Raw genomic sequence first — 13,245 nt, 5'->3', positions numbered from 1 at the left:
TGTGCGGGCAGGGGACACAGCCTCGGGACGACTGGATCGTGGAATCCTGCTCCAGCAGCTGCACCTTGATCTTCTCTTCATTTCTCAGCAACACCTACAAATCCATCTATGAACCAATTTCTGTCTGTGCCATCCAGAAGTGCCTCCAACGCTGTTTCCCTTCACTCTATATTCCTTGCCTTATGCAAGTGTCCAGGAATAAACATGTCCACAAACGGAGGCATAGGGACAACATCAAGATTAAGTATCAGGAGGTTTTGTATTGCATTGGATATGTATCAGGTCCTTGAGAAGAAGTCCTTTTCCCTCCCTGGACCCTTCCCAACAGAGGAAAGCCAGCAGCATGTTACTCTTTTTCCAGTCATGCCGCATGGCTTGTGGGATCTTAGTTCTCCCCCCAGGGATTGAACCCAGGCCCACGGCAGTGAGAGCTCCAAGTCTTAACCACTGGACTGCCACAGAAGTCCCAGCATGTTACTTCTTATTGAGGAAAACAGTGTCTAATAAAAGGGGTTTGGGCCTGTTAGAGCACAGGAATTACGTGCGACTCTATAAATCACAAATTCCTAGATAAACCAATAACCTTCTTCCTTGGATAAAAATTTGGTTTTGGTGTTTGGTTTTTTCAGATTACAGATTCCAAGAAGTAAAATGATCTAACACTTTAAAGAGTGGGGAACAGGGGCTTCTGTGGCGGCACAGTGGTTAAGAATCCACCTGCCAATGCAGGGGACACGGGTTCGAGCCGTAGTCCGGGAAGATCCCACATGCCGCAAAGCAACTAAGCCTTTGCACCACAACTACTGAGCCTGTGCTCTAGAGCCCACGAGCCACAACTACTGATCCCACACGCCACAACTACAGAAGCCCGCGTGGCTAGATCCCGTGCTCTGCAGCAAGAGAAGCCACCGCAATGAGAAGCCCACGCACCACAACGAAGAGTAGCCCCGCTCGCTGCAACTAGAGAAAGCCCACGTGCAGCCACGAAGACCCAATGCAGCAAAAAAAAGAAAAAAAACAAAACGAAGAATGGTGAATAGACTTCTGTATCCAACTTTTATTTCAAGTAATAAAAGGCCTGATTATTAAATTTTTCCTATTTACAATAATTTGGAGAACTTGCTTTATCCAAACTTTCAAGTCATCCTTTCTCCTACTTTTCCTTTCTTTCCCCTCATTTTGCAAAACTCTGTACCTTCAATACCTGGGATAGAAATCTAATAGTGAACATTCTCATAACAGGAGTCTCCTTATAACCTGGGGTCTGTTGAGACTTTACCACTAGAGCCCTAAACTCAGCAGTGCTTTGAGCCTGTTCTTGCCAGCCAATCTGCCACCACACTCTCCCTAATCCCAGTTACCCTGCTCCTGCTTTATTTTGTCAGACTCACTTTTCTGAGACACAGCCTCTACGTACACCTCTGACAGTGCGTTCTGATGGGAACTGTATGAGAAAGTTCTCCTGTGACTAACTACCTTATAGACACAGTTATTCTTCCTCCTTGACAAGGAAATTAAACTTGTCTTTCCCCTACAGAGATCATTTCATCATGAATCGTCTCCCCTTAGGAGTGCTCCTGAATCCCACTTTCAGAGTAGAAGTGTGTGCCGGTTATCAGTTTATTTACTCTGAACTCCACGTCCACCCTTCTTTGCCCCGCTTGTGATACTGGAACTGGTAAACATTTCTCCTGTGCCAGCTGGGCACGGTGTTAATCTCTGTCCTTTCAGGGCGCAGGAGGGACGTTGTAGGACACAAACACTTCCTGGTTTGTGCTTTCCTTCCGCCCGGCTCCTGTGGTGCTCTTCTCTTGCACAGGACACCCAGTGACACTCACGCCAGGGAGGAAAATGTGCTTGTTCCTCACATGGGCAAAACCTTGCAGAGTCCAGACAGTCAGTAACAGCTTTCCCAATAAAGCACCACATTGAAAACCCTGAGTTCAATCCACATCACTCTTCACTCTTGCACGTTTTCCTCTTCCTCTTTATAGTCAGATTTGTTGAAAACCTGCCCATCTGCACTTTCTGATTCCTCGCTTCGGACTCACACTTGAACCCACACCAGCCTGTCCTCTGTCCCCACCACTCAGCAAAACAGCTCTGGTCACCACTGACCTCCATGTTGCCAAAACAATTGACATGTTTCTCTCCTCCTATCCGGAGGCCTCTGAGCCATGCTCAGCACAGTTGTCCTCTCCCTCCTTCCTGGAAGGTTCTCTCTTGGCTTCATAGTACCACACTCTCCTTTTGCTTCCCTTCAGTTTTCCTTTATCTCCTTAGCTGGGCCTTTTCATCTCCCCAAACTCTAAGTGTCCCTCAGACTTGGTTCTGGGCTCGCACTTTTTATTTCTCTGTATTCTCCCCAACAAGCGCAGCAAATAGAATCTACATGCTGACGGCTCTGAAACTTATATCTCCCCCTCAGAACCTGGTTTCCAAGCTCCATGCTTGTTTATCTGATTGGCCTCCTGAAACCTCTGATTGGATGGCTTCCAGAGATCTCACACTCTGCTTGTCCAAAGGAAACGCTCATCTCCGTCCAGAACTCTTCACTCCCAGGCCACTCCAAGTCAGCAAATGACACGACTCTTCCCTCTGTGGCTCACCCCAGATATTGGGAAATGTGCTTGATGCTTCCCTTGCCTTTACCTCCACATCCAATCCACTAGCAAGCCCTGTGATTCTACTTCCAAAGTTCATCTCTAGCCCATCAGCTTGGTCTCACGTGCACCTCCACGTTCCTGGCCACACCTGTTCTCACCTGGGTTCCTGCAACAGCTGTCTCAGTAGTCTCCCCATCTTCATGGCTTCCGCCTCTGCTTAAGTGTGTCTGTATAGTTTATCATCTAAGCCAAGTCACTTTCCATTGTGAAAGGGGCATTATTGATAATTATACCTGGATGACAGGAATAAGCTGGAACTGTCCTGGGCAAAAGAGAGCATGTAGTTACCCTACCTCTCAGTCTAGCATACAAACTATACTCAGATCATGTCTCTCCCCTCCTTAAAATCCTTCAATGGATTCCCATGTCCCTTAAAATATAATCCAGGTGCTTATCATGGCTTACAAAGCCCAGTGTGATCTGTCCCTGGCCACCCTCCAGCAGCATCTCATGCCACCCCTTCCCAAGCTCCCCACTCTCCAGTATCACCAACAAACCAAGATTTTCTTTGGCACAGGACGTTTGCAGGTGACATTTTCTCTGCCCACATACTCCTCTGCTCGCTTTTCACAAGGATGGGAATGTCCCACCTGTGGGGCTCTCCCAAATTCACTCTTTCTTGAGAGAGGCCTTCCTGGTCATCCTGGCTGACCCACTCTGGTTATTCTTTACAGTTTACCAATTTTTAACATGTGGGATTCTTTTACTCAATTTTTGGTTTATTCTTCTAATTTTTGTTTGGATTTTCTTTTGGTCCATCTTCCTCCCTTGTATTATAAAATCAGTGAGAGAAGTGACCATTTCTCTCTTGTTCACCCCTAATATCCAGTACCTGGCATATAATGGCATCTCAACAAATGCTTATTGAAAATGAATAATTGACCTAATCTGTTATTTTACTAATACAAGAAAGGTTTTCTTTCAAAGAAGGTCAGACTAGTTATAAGGAAGAGGAAGGAGCTAAGGAAGAGGGAGACAAGAAAGGTAAAGAAGAAGGAATAAGAGCAGAGTCAAGGGGAAGCAAGAGGCAGAGGGATCAAGCCCACAACGGATGGTTAAGCCCAAGGGGAGCAGAAACTTCTCTGGCTCTGAGAAAGGAACGAGGGTGAAGAGAGTGCGGTCAGGGGATGCAGCACATTTGAGATGGACGACAGGGACCTGCGGGAATCTGGTTGTACCTGCTCTTGCTGTAGGTGAGTGTCCCCGGGACTCGTCACACTCCAGTGCGTTTGCCCGATTTCTTGTCTGTCTTTAGAGCCAGTAGGTAGGGGACCCAAGGGCAAAGGCCTGTCTCTTTTACTGTGTGTTGTCATCGTATCCACAGTGCCTGTCATAGGGCCTCACAAATAGTAGCTGCTTTATAAATATTTGTTGAAATGAATGAATAAAGTCTGAGAAGAGTATTGTTCGGAAGTGGACAGAACTGGGGGGAGGGTCTGGGAGTTGTAGAAAGTATGGATGTGGTTTGGACCTGCAGAATGTGGAAATGAGTCACTTTGAGGTGACTACTAAATCTGTACAAATATCATACTCACACCAGCCAAAATGATATAATTTTACTTCATCATAGAGAATATTCAGTTTTCTCCAAAGATACTGTGCACACTCCCTCACAGAAATGAAAATGAGGAACGCCACGTGCAAATAAACTGTGAGCCGTCGTGGTAGCTGATGGAAGCCTTGGGAGAAGTAAATGAATATTTTGAATTTCCAAAGTGCTGTGCTGATTATCAGAGGGGCAAGTTAGCAGGAACACTCTGCGAGGCTAGAGGAGGGGACAAAGGACACACTGTATTTCTCTGAGCCTAAGACCCTAGACTGAAAGATGTGTTACTATTTATACACCACCAAGAAAAAAGATGCTACCATTTAGATTCAGACATAATGTTTTCTTATCACTCTGAATTTTTATTTTACACTTACTGAGAGAGTTCTTTTAAACTTAGACATAGATTTTAATCTTACATCACTCTTGTGTATAAACTAAAAGGAAAGCATACACAAAATTAATCCTAAAGCGATGACAACAGTTTCATGAGTGCTGCCTGGTCATTAGTGAATGTAAGACACATCCTAATTTCAGAAATGTATAATCAAGAAATGTGTGTCCTAGAAACGATGAAATATGAGATTTAAATGTAAACCTATGCAAGTTCTCTCTCTCTCACTATATTTTCTGAGAAGAAATAATAATAAGCTTTGAGCTATTATTAATCACCAGGTGTGATGGGGGTGCTCCTGAGGTGAGGCTCAGCTTCATACCAGCCCCTCAGCCACGGAGGACCTCCCCAGGGAGGAGCAGGTTATCCACAACTGGTCCTGATGATGGTCCATGTTCCAAGCTCCCTCCTTAGCTGAGGTGTCACCTCACCTGGCGGAGCACTGCCTTTATTCTAACCCCAGAACGACTGAGGGACTCTTCTCTTCCTGCAGAGGTGGCAGATGGGAAAGAGCTCACCCCATCTCCTTCCTAGTCACACTCCACCACTGCCTCTTTAAACTCTGCTGGCATGGGTGCTCCAACCTTTTAGAAATCCCCAGAACAGTCACCGGCTCCTACACATGTCAACTCTCTCAAGAACTCCCTCACCGCACTCCCTTCTGCTTTGATAGGGGCACCAGAATGAGCTGGGAGTGTTTGCAGTGAGCATGCACCCAGCTGAGAACTGAACAGGCATTCTTCTATTCTTCTTGGCACCCTGAACCAATCTGAGGAAATCACCTATCTCCACAGATACTGCACTCCCCTCAAGACTGACGACACTGCCGTCTCTCCCTCCCTTTCCTCTGGCGTTTCCTAAGTGGACCAGAGGTGGAATGGGCTGGAGAGGTGTTGATTGCAGAGGCCGGCACTGCTGCCTCTTTGTCAGCCTTGGGAGTTTACTGAGGTCTGGCCCTGCTTCCTGGATGCCCTCTCTAGGATGTGGGGTACTTGGAGCCGCTGTGTCCTCAGCTGTGGGTGATAGCAAAGAAGCATCACTCAACAGCCTGTTTTTCACTCTCGGGTGCATAGGGAGCCCTTTCACCATTCTCTGGTTTCCCAGGTTTGCTTTTTGAAATCTGTAATTATGGGAAAGAAGACCCAGGTCCTCTCTGAGGATAGTGTGCTTGGTTTACACACACATTTATTACCTGTGGAGTCCTGTCAAACCACTCTGTTTAAACCATAGTTGCAAAATCGCCCGTCAATGACCCACTGATACGTTTCCTGAAAGAGTTGGACAAATGGGCAATAACTCAGGCTGGCCAGCGTGCCTAGTTCCCGAACGACCTGACCTGGGAGGGAGCCAGTGCACTGAGATCATCCTTTATTCTCTGCAGGGTGGACTTGGGACTGTCCAAAATAGTCTAACAAAGAGTCTCTAAAAACCTCAATTTATCCTTCCAGTAAAGATGCCTACAGAATTCATTCGTCCTTTTATTCACTATTCAACACCCGTTTAATGATCCCCCCAGTATGTGGCAGGAACGCTTCTGGGAGCTGGGAATCTGAGATAGACAAGATCAGTGCTCTCATGCGGGTAACATAACACTGGAGAGGTATTATTAAGCTAATCAGTATTTAATGAAATTGTATTAAAATATATTGTCCAGTTATTTGTTTATGTGCTAATAACGGCTGCCAAGTTCAGGTGTCAACTCTATAACCTATGGCTAAGAATCCAAACGCCCAGTCTTCACAGGCTGGATTTGAATTTCGGCTTTGCCACTGACTGTGGTAGGTAAGGGTAGTAACATGCAAAAATGATTATGATAAGCTGTGGAGTGAAAAAGCAGAACATAAAACGATAGTATTATATCACCCTGTTTTTGTTTATGGGTTCATATGTCTACATGCACTGAGACAATAGATTGGAAACATGACGTTTCTACAGAGGTTCTTCCTGCACACCGGTCCCCCACCCCCACCACCGCGCCCGCCCCGTCTAGGCTGATGAAATTCGTATTGCTTTTATTTTCATTTTTATGCTTATTTTAAATTTTTTGATTTTCTTCAGTGAACATGTTTGTCCAATAAGATTCATTAAGTCTGCCTGTATCTAGGCATTTTCCTAGGTACTGAGTACGATGATGAAGAAAACCAACAACCCAGTTCCTGTCCTGATCGGGATTCCAAGGATGAGATAAGGAAAAACAGCAAATGTCCATTTATAATATAGTTGACTTGTATATGCCTCTCTCTCTTACACACACACCTCCCCACAACAACACTAAATGTGCAAACACATACGTACACATAAATAACGCACCCCAAAATAATAACGATTATAAAATAAGAATCGATAAACCTGTCCGAGTCACATAAAAAATTTATAATGGAAGATAAGAGGAAAAAATATGTCCCTAATCTTTTTTCTGCTGCGGCCTCTCCCGTCGCCGAGCACAGGCTCCGGACGCGCAGGCTCAGCGGCCATGGCTCACGGGCCCAGCCGCTCCGCGGCATGTGGGATCCTCCGTGCTCCGGACGCGCAGGCTCAGCGGCCATGGCTCACGGGCCCAGCCGCTCCGCGGCATGTGGGATCCTCCCGGACCGGGACACGAACCCGCGTCCCCTGCATCGGCAGGCGGACTCTCAACCACTGCGCTACCAGGGTAGCCCAGATGTCCCTAATCTTTAGGTGCCATATTCCATCTGTTAATAATCCTATTCTGACCTTTTCTTTTCCATATGATTTCTTTTTCTCTCAGGACGGCATTTCTTTCAGTGTTAAACAATGTGTTTCCAGCGCTTGACCTTGAAAACTATAGGCCCTACTCGTCTCTGGCAAAAGAAGTCTCCTCAAGATAAGAAATAGAAAATGTTCCCTCTCTCCTGGAGCTGCAAGAATAGCAGATAGGATCACAAAAACTGTATCCAGAAAAGTTATTTCTAACAGAGGAGTATTTTAAAAAAACAACAACAACAAAAGAGACATCAGAGATTGTCACTGTGTCCTGTGAGAGCAACCCTGTAATACTTTATTTATTATTTAGACACTAATCTGTGTATTTGAAGCAAAATTCTTTTTTGATGGAAGCTTTTAGACTGGAAAACTGGATAGCTGGGTCATGCCAAGGCAACGGCACTGAGCTATAGAAACCCTCAAAACTGTTGGAGGGCATGTGGGCAGGGCTGCCCTCCTGGACAGCAGAGTGACACTTCACAGTGAAAACAAGGATGTGCACGCCAGCAATATCACTCTTTTGATATACATGGCACATTGCGGATGTCATCTTTTTTCTGGTCTAATGCATGTAACGTCTGCTTGTTTCATTTGCATTTTTCTGGTTACTAATGATTTGTGCATCCCTCTGTGAGCTTATTACTTGTGGTGTGTTGTCTGTAAACTATTTTTTGTGTACCTTTCACCCATTTTTCTATTGGGGTTGCCGTCTTTTTCTTAATGATTCACAGAAGTTCCTTGTATATTTGAAATATTAATCCCTTGCCGTAATTTAGACGTTGTCTTTTCCCATTCTCTATCTGAAAATAAATTCTTAATTTTCATGTAATGAAATACCATTTTATGTCTTGTGCTTTTGAAGTTTTCTTTTTTTTTTTTTTTGTGGTACGCGGGCCTCTCACTGTTGTGGCCTCTCCCGTTGCAGAGCAAAGGCTCCAGACGCGCAGGCTCAGCGGCCATGGCTCACGGGCCCAGCCGCTCCGCGGCATGTGGGATCTTCCCAGACCGGGGCACGAACCCGTGTCCCCTGCATCGGCAGGCGGACTCTCAACCACTGCGCCACCAGGGAAGCTCGCTTTTGAAGTTTTGTTTAAGAATTTTTTCCTCATCTCTACATCACAAATACATTATTTGATATTCTTTTCTATTAACTTTATAGTTTTACCTTCATGTTTATGTATTTAATACTTCTGGAGTGAACATTTGTATACGTATTAGGTAAGGATCCAGTTTTATTTTTCTCTTTCCAAAACTATTAAGTAACCCATCCTGTCTTCAATGATTTGTGATGTCTCCTTGATCGTACACTAATGTCCTATATGTGTGACCCTAGCTCTGTACTCTCTATTCTATCCCATTGGTCAATATATCTTTTGTTGAGCAAATACTACTGTTTTTTACTGTGCTCTTCTGTACATCTTAACACCTCGTATGGTAAGTGCCTCTTCTTAATATTCTCCTTTTTTAGGATTGACTTTTGTATGCATGAACCTTTACTTCTTGATATGAATTTTGGAGTAATTTTCTTCAGCTCTGGGAAAATTCAACTGGAATTTTCATTAGAATTGCATTAAATTTGTGGATTAATTTGTGGTAGAATCAACATGTCTACAATATTAAGTCATCCCATCAGTGAGACAGGAACTTCTCTCCATTTGTTTGAATCATCTTTTAAGGTGTTTATTAGAGGTTTGAAATCTCCATTGTGGTGCTGTGTATTACCGGTGAAACCAGTCCTTAGGAATTTTATAGTTATGTTGTTACCATGAATAGTTTATTATTATTAATCATATTTTCCATTTTGTTATTTCTGCTATGGAGAAATGATCTGGCTTTTGGATCAAGTGTTGGGCAACCTTATTAAATTTCCTTAGTAATTCTATAGTTTGTTGATTTGGTGTGCTTTTTGAGGTTGAAGAGTATACTAACTGCAAATATGACAGTTTCATCTCTGCCTTTCCAATCCTTGTATCTCTTACTTTTGAAATTTTCTGTGGCATTGGCCAGGGCTTCCAGAGCTGTGTTACACAACAGTGGTGATAGTAGCATTCCTTTTCTCATTCCAGATCCTGAACGGGAATGAATTAAAGGTTTTTCCATTAAATAAAATATGTGCTGTAGCTTTCTGGCAAATAACCTTATAAAATTAAGAAATTTCACTTTGGTACGTAGTTTTCTAAAGGATTTTTAAAAAGAAACCATAAATATGCCTTCAGCTTTATCAAATGCTTTTTAAAAATCAGTTGAGATAATATTATTTTCTCCTTTAAGCTATCATTGTGGTGAATTACATTGATTCTGTAATGCTGGCATTCCAAGAATAAACCGCACTCAATTATGAGGCACCTTTAATACTCATATTTGGTTTGGTAACACTATGCTGTGTTTTGAATTTTTTGCACCTTTGGAATTGAAATGGGACTATTGTTTTCTTGTACTGTCCACTCTTGTTTTAGAACCAAGTTACTCCAGCTTCTTTAAAATGGCTGTCCAACTTCATTCTTTATCGGTTTTCTACAACAGTCTGTGTAACTTAGAATTAACTGTCCCCTGAGATTTTAGCAGACTGTTTTGAAAAACCATCTGGCTTTAGTGGAGGATACTGGGAGGAGAGATCTTTGACAACCACTTCTACTTATCTAATACTTATTTGTTTTCCTAAAGATGTCTATGTCTCTTTGCATCAAAAGGATGCTTACTTAAACAAATAACCTTGAGGGTGTTAGTTCATCTAAATTAACAAACGGTGTGTCACCGGTAGGTTGATTATATGAATACCTGAGAACAGTGACTCTGTATTAAGCCCAAATTTGAACAAGGAAAGGGGAACTCAGATTAATCTCATTTGGGTCTATATAGGGAACCTCTGTCTCTGTGCACTGGTTCTAACCAGCTCAGAATAATGCTGCTGAAGAGCTTTTATGCTGAGAAATGCTATAGTCGTTTAAAGGTAGGATAATTATTGGGTTTGGTTGTGTTGCAGTTACTGTTGTTGGGTTTTTTTGCCGCGCCATGCGGCATGTAGGATCCCAATTCCCCCACCAGGGATCAAACCCACGTCCCCCGCATTGGAAAAATGGAGTCTTAACCACTGGACCACCAGGGAAGTCCAGTCGTTGTTGTTGATTGCTGTTTTGTGGCTTCTGCCAGAAGAATGCAGGTGCAGTCTTACGTGTGAGCCACCAGTGGTTGACTGAGAGGAGAAACGCGGTAGATCTGTTCTCTTAAATGGCTGTTTCTAGGTTTGATAGTGAGTTGTGTTAGACTTGTGTGTGATTCTAGGAAGTCGGTCATTTCTTTATGACACTTGCAGTCCAGTGGAGGGTGTTTTCCCGCACTCTTGGAGCATGGGAAGAGTGAGAAGCCCCCCAGAGCAGAAACCACCCACCTCCTAGCAGGTTGCCTCGCCTCAGTATTAGGGAGCTGCTGCCCTCTACCAGATAAACATATAGGCAAGTGTAGGTCCTGGTCGCAGGAAGCTCAGAGCAGCTGTGTAAAAAATGTTTCCTTTTCTGATGTATGCATTTGCCCCCCATGTTTGTTTTCTTGGGGGAGAAAATGCAGTCATATAATCAAGAGTGTACACAAGAATTTAATATTTCTTAAGTTGTTTGAATGTAATATCTCTTTTAATCTCCCTGAGTGAACTGAAGGATAGGGAATGGGGAATCCAGCCTTTCTGGTGCTGAAGCTGTGTATTTGCAGAAGCTGCCCTTGCCTCAAGGATTGGTTTGTCAGTGCCTAGAAGAACAAAGGAAAGGACCTGTGGAACTTGGAATTAGAAGCAGTCCCAGGCGTGTGCTGGGAATTAAGAGATGGCTCTCTGGAAGAAAAAACAAAAAACAAAAACACTGGCTTGGGCTTGCCTAGTGGCGCAGTGGTTGAGAGTCCGCCTACCGATGCAGGGGACACGGGTTCGTGCCCCGGTCTGGGAAGATCCCACATGCCGGGGAGCGGCTAGGCCCGTGAGCCATGGCCACTGAGCCTGCGCGTCCGGAGCCTGTGCTCCGCAACGGGAGAGGCCACAACAGTGAGAGGCCTGCGTACCGCAAAAAAAAAAAAACCCCTGACTTAAGTGTTTGTCAATTTCCATGGTGTAAATACTGCCACCACGGCTAATTTCAAAAGACGAAGACTTAACAGTTGGCTTGCAAAATCCCTGAAAATGTAACAGTTAGCTCTCCTGAGCTAGTATGAGCTGATTCCAGCACACCAGAAGGTAATCCAGTTGCAAAGGGTAGAGACTACCAGCTATACCTTTGAAACTAAGTTGAAAGTTTCAAAGATTTCCCAGGTGAAAATAGGAAGCAAACCAAACTCTTTTAAAAAGCACTGGCTTGGGACTTCCCTGGCAGTCCAGCGGTTAAGATTCTCAGCTCCCAATGCAGGGGCCATGGGTCTGATCCCTGGTTTGGGAACCAGGATCCTGCATGACGCACAGCATGGCCTAAAAATAAATAAATAAATAAAAAATAAAAAGTACTGGCTTTTAAAGAAAACTCTCTTGAGAGAAAAATTAAAGTTTACTTCCCACAGTGCTTGCAAAGATAGCTACGTCATAGGTTATATATATTCTGTACCTTGAGCAAATACATTAATAAGTTACAGAAGTTGGTTGTCAGAGAATGAATAAGATAATTTTCCACTTTAAAAGATGGTTCTTAATCGAAAAAAAGCTACAACAAAGGTAAGCATTAGTGTTCATCAAAAGATACCATAAAGAAACGTTTTAAAAAAGCAAATTTATTAGACAACTTTGCAGTTGCTGGGATTAAACTTATTACTCTAAACATTGATAAATAAAGGGAAAGAAAGCATTTTAAAAGAATTAGTGCATAGCTGTACATTATAATTTTGTTGAATCGTAAGTTGGTTAAATATAAAACCAAATACATTACTCCCATGAAAATGACTGAAAACATGAAAATAAAAGCCACAAGCTGGGGGAAGATATTTCTAACATACATAATCAAAAAGGCTTTATATGAAGTATAGAAAGAGCTCCTACTAATCAATAAAAAAGGAAAAAGAAATAAATATAAATTTCACAGAAGAGAAAGTACAAATGGCCCATCAATATGTAAAAATGGGGCATCTCATTGACAATCAGGAAAACACAAATTTAAACTACAATGTGATACTATTTATCACTCACCAACTTGACATAAAAAACAAATATGGCCTAGGATGTGGAGCAAGGGGGCCATGTATCCACTACTTGTGGGAATATAAATATATAAAATATAGAAATATGTATTGTAAATATATATATATAACCATTTTGGAAAGATAATTTGGTATTACCAGCTAAGGTTCAACATAATCATATTCTATTTCACTTCTAGGTCTCTACCATTTGAACTCTTGTACTGGGATATTTGCACAAGATTGCCAGAAGCAACACTGTAATAGCAAAACAGAAAAAACCCAAATGTTGAAATAAGCTGTGTTACATTCATGCTTGGCAATAGTCTTCAGCATTGAAAATGGAAGAACTACTGCAACAGTCATCAACATGCCTATGTCTAAAGAACATATTGTTGACCAAAATAAGCAAATGACTAGTGAATCCATACAATAGAAATCTATTTACAGAAAGTTCAAAACCTGGAAAAACCTTAAAAATGTATTGTTTATGGATATGCATATGTGATTAAAAAAAACAATTTTAAAAAAGCAAGGGAATGATAACACGAAGTTTGGGAAGGGGTTTACCTTTGGAGAAAGGGCGGGGGAAGCATGCAGCAGAGAGTGGGACACAGGGGCTTCTGTGGTGTTAGTAATATCCTGTTTCCTGGGTTGCTTGCGGGGGCCTTCCAGAGGGGGGATACTTTAAAAGTTTTAGATGGTAAAGGAATATGTTTAATTATTCTGCCACTGATCCTTCAAATGAACAAAATTACATAAATTCTAAA

Source organism: Delphinapterus leucas, chromosome 7 (assembly GCF_059928025.1).
Source record: "Delphinapterus leucas isolate spDelLeu-1000000601 "Yukka" chromosome 7, BTC_Dleu_Yukka2, whole genome shotgun sequence".
NCBI lineage: Eukaryota > Metazoa > Chordata > Mammalia > Artiodactyla > Monodontidae > Delphinapterus > Delphinapterus leucas.
Note: the sequence above shows the minus strand (reverse complement) of the source record.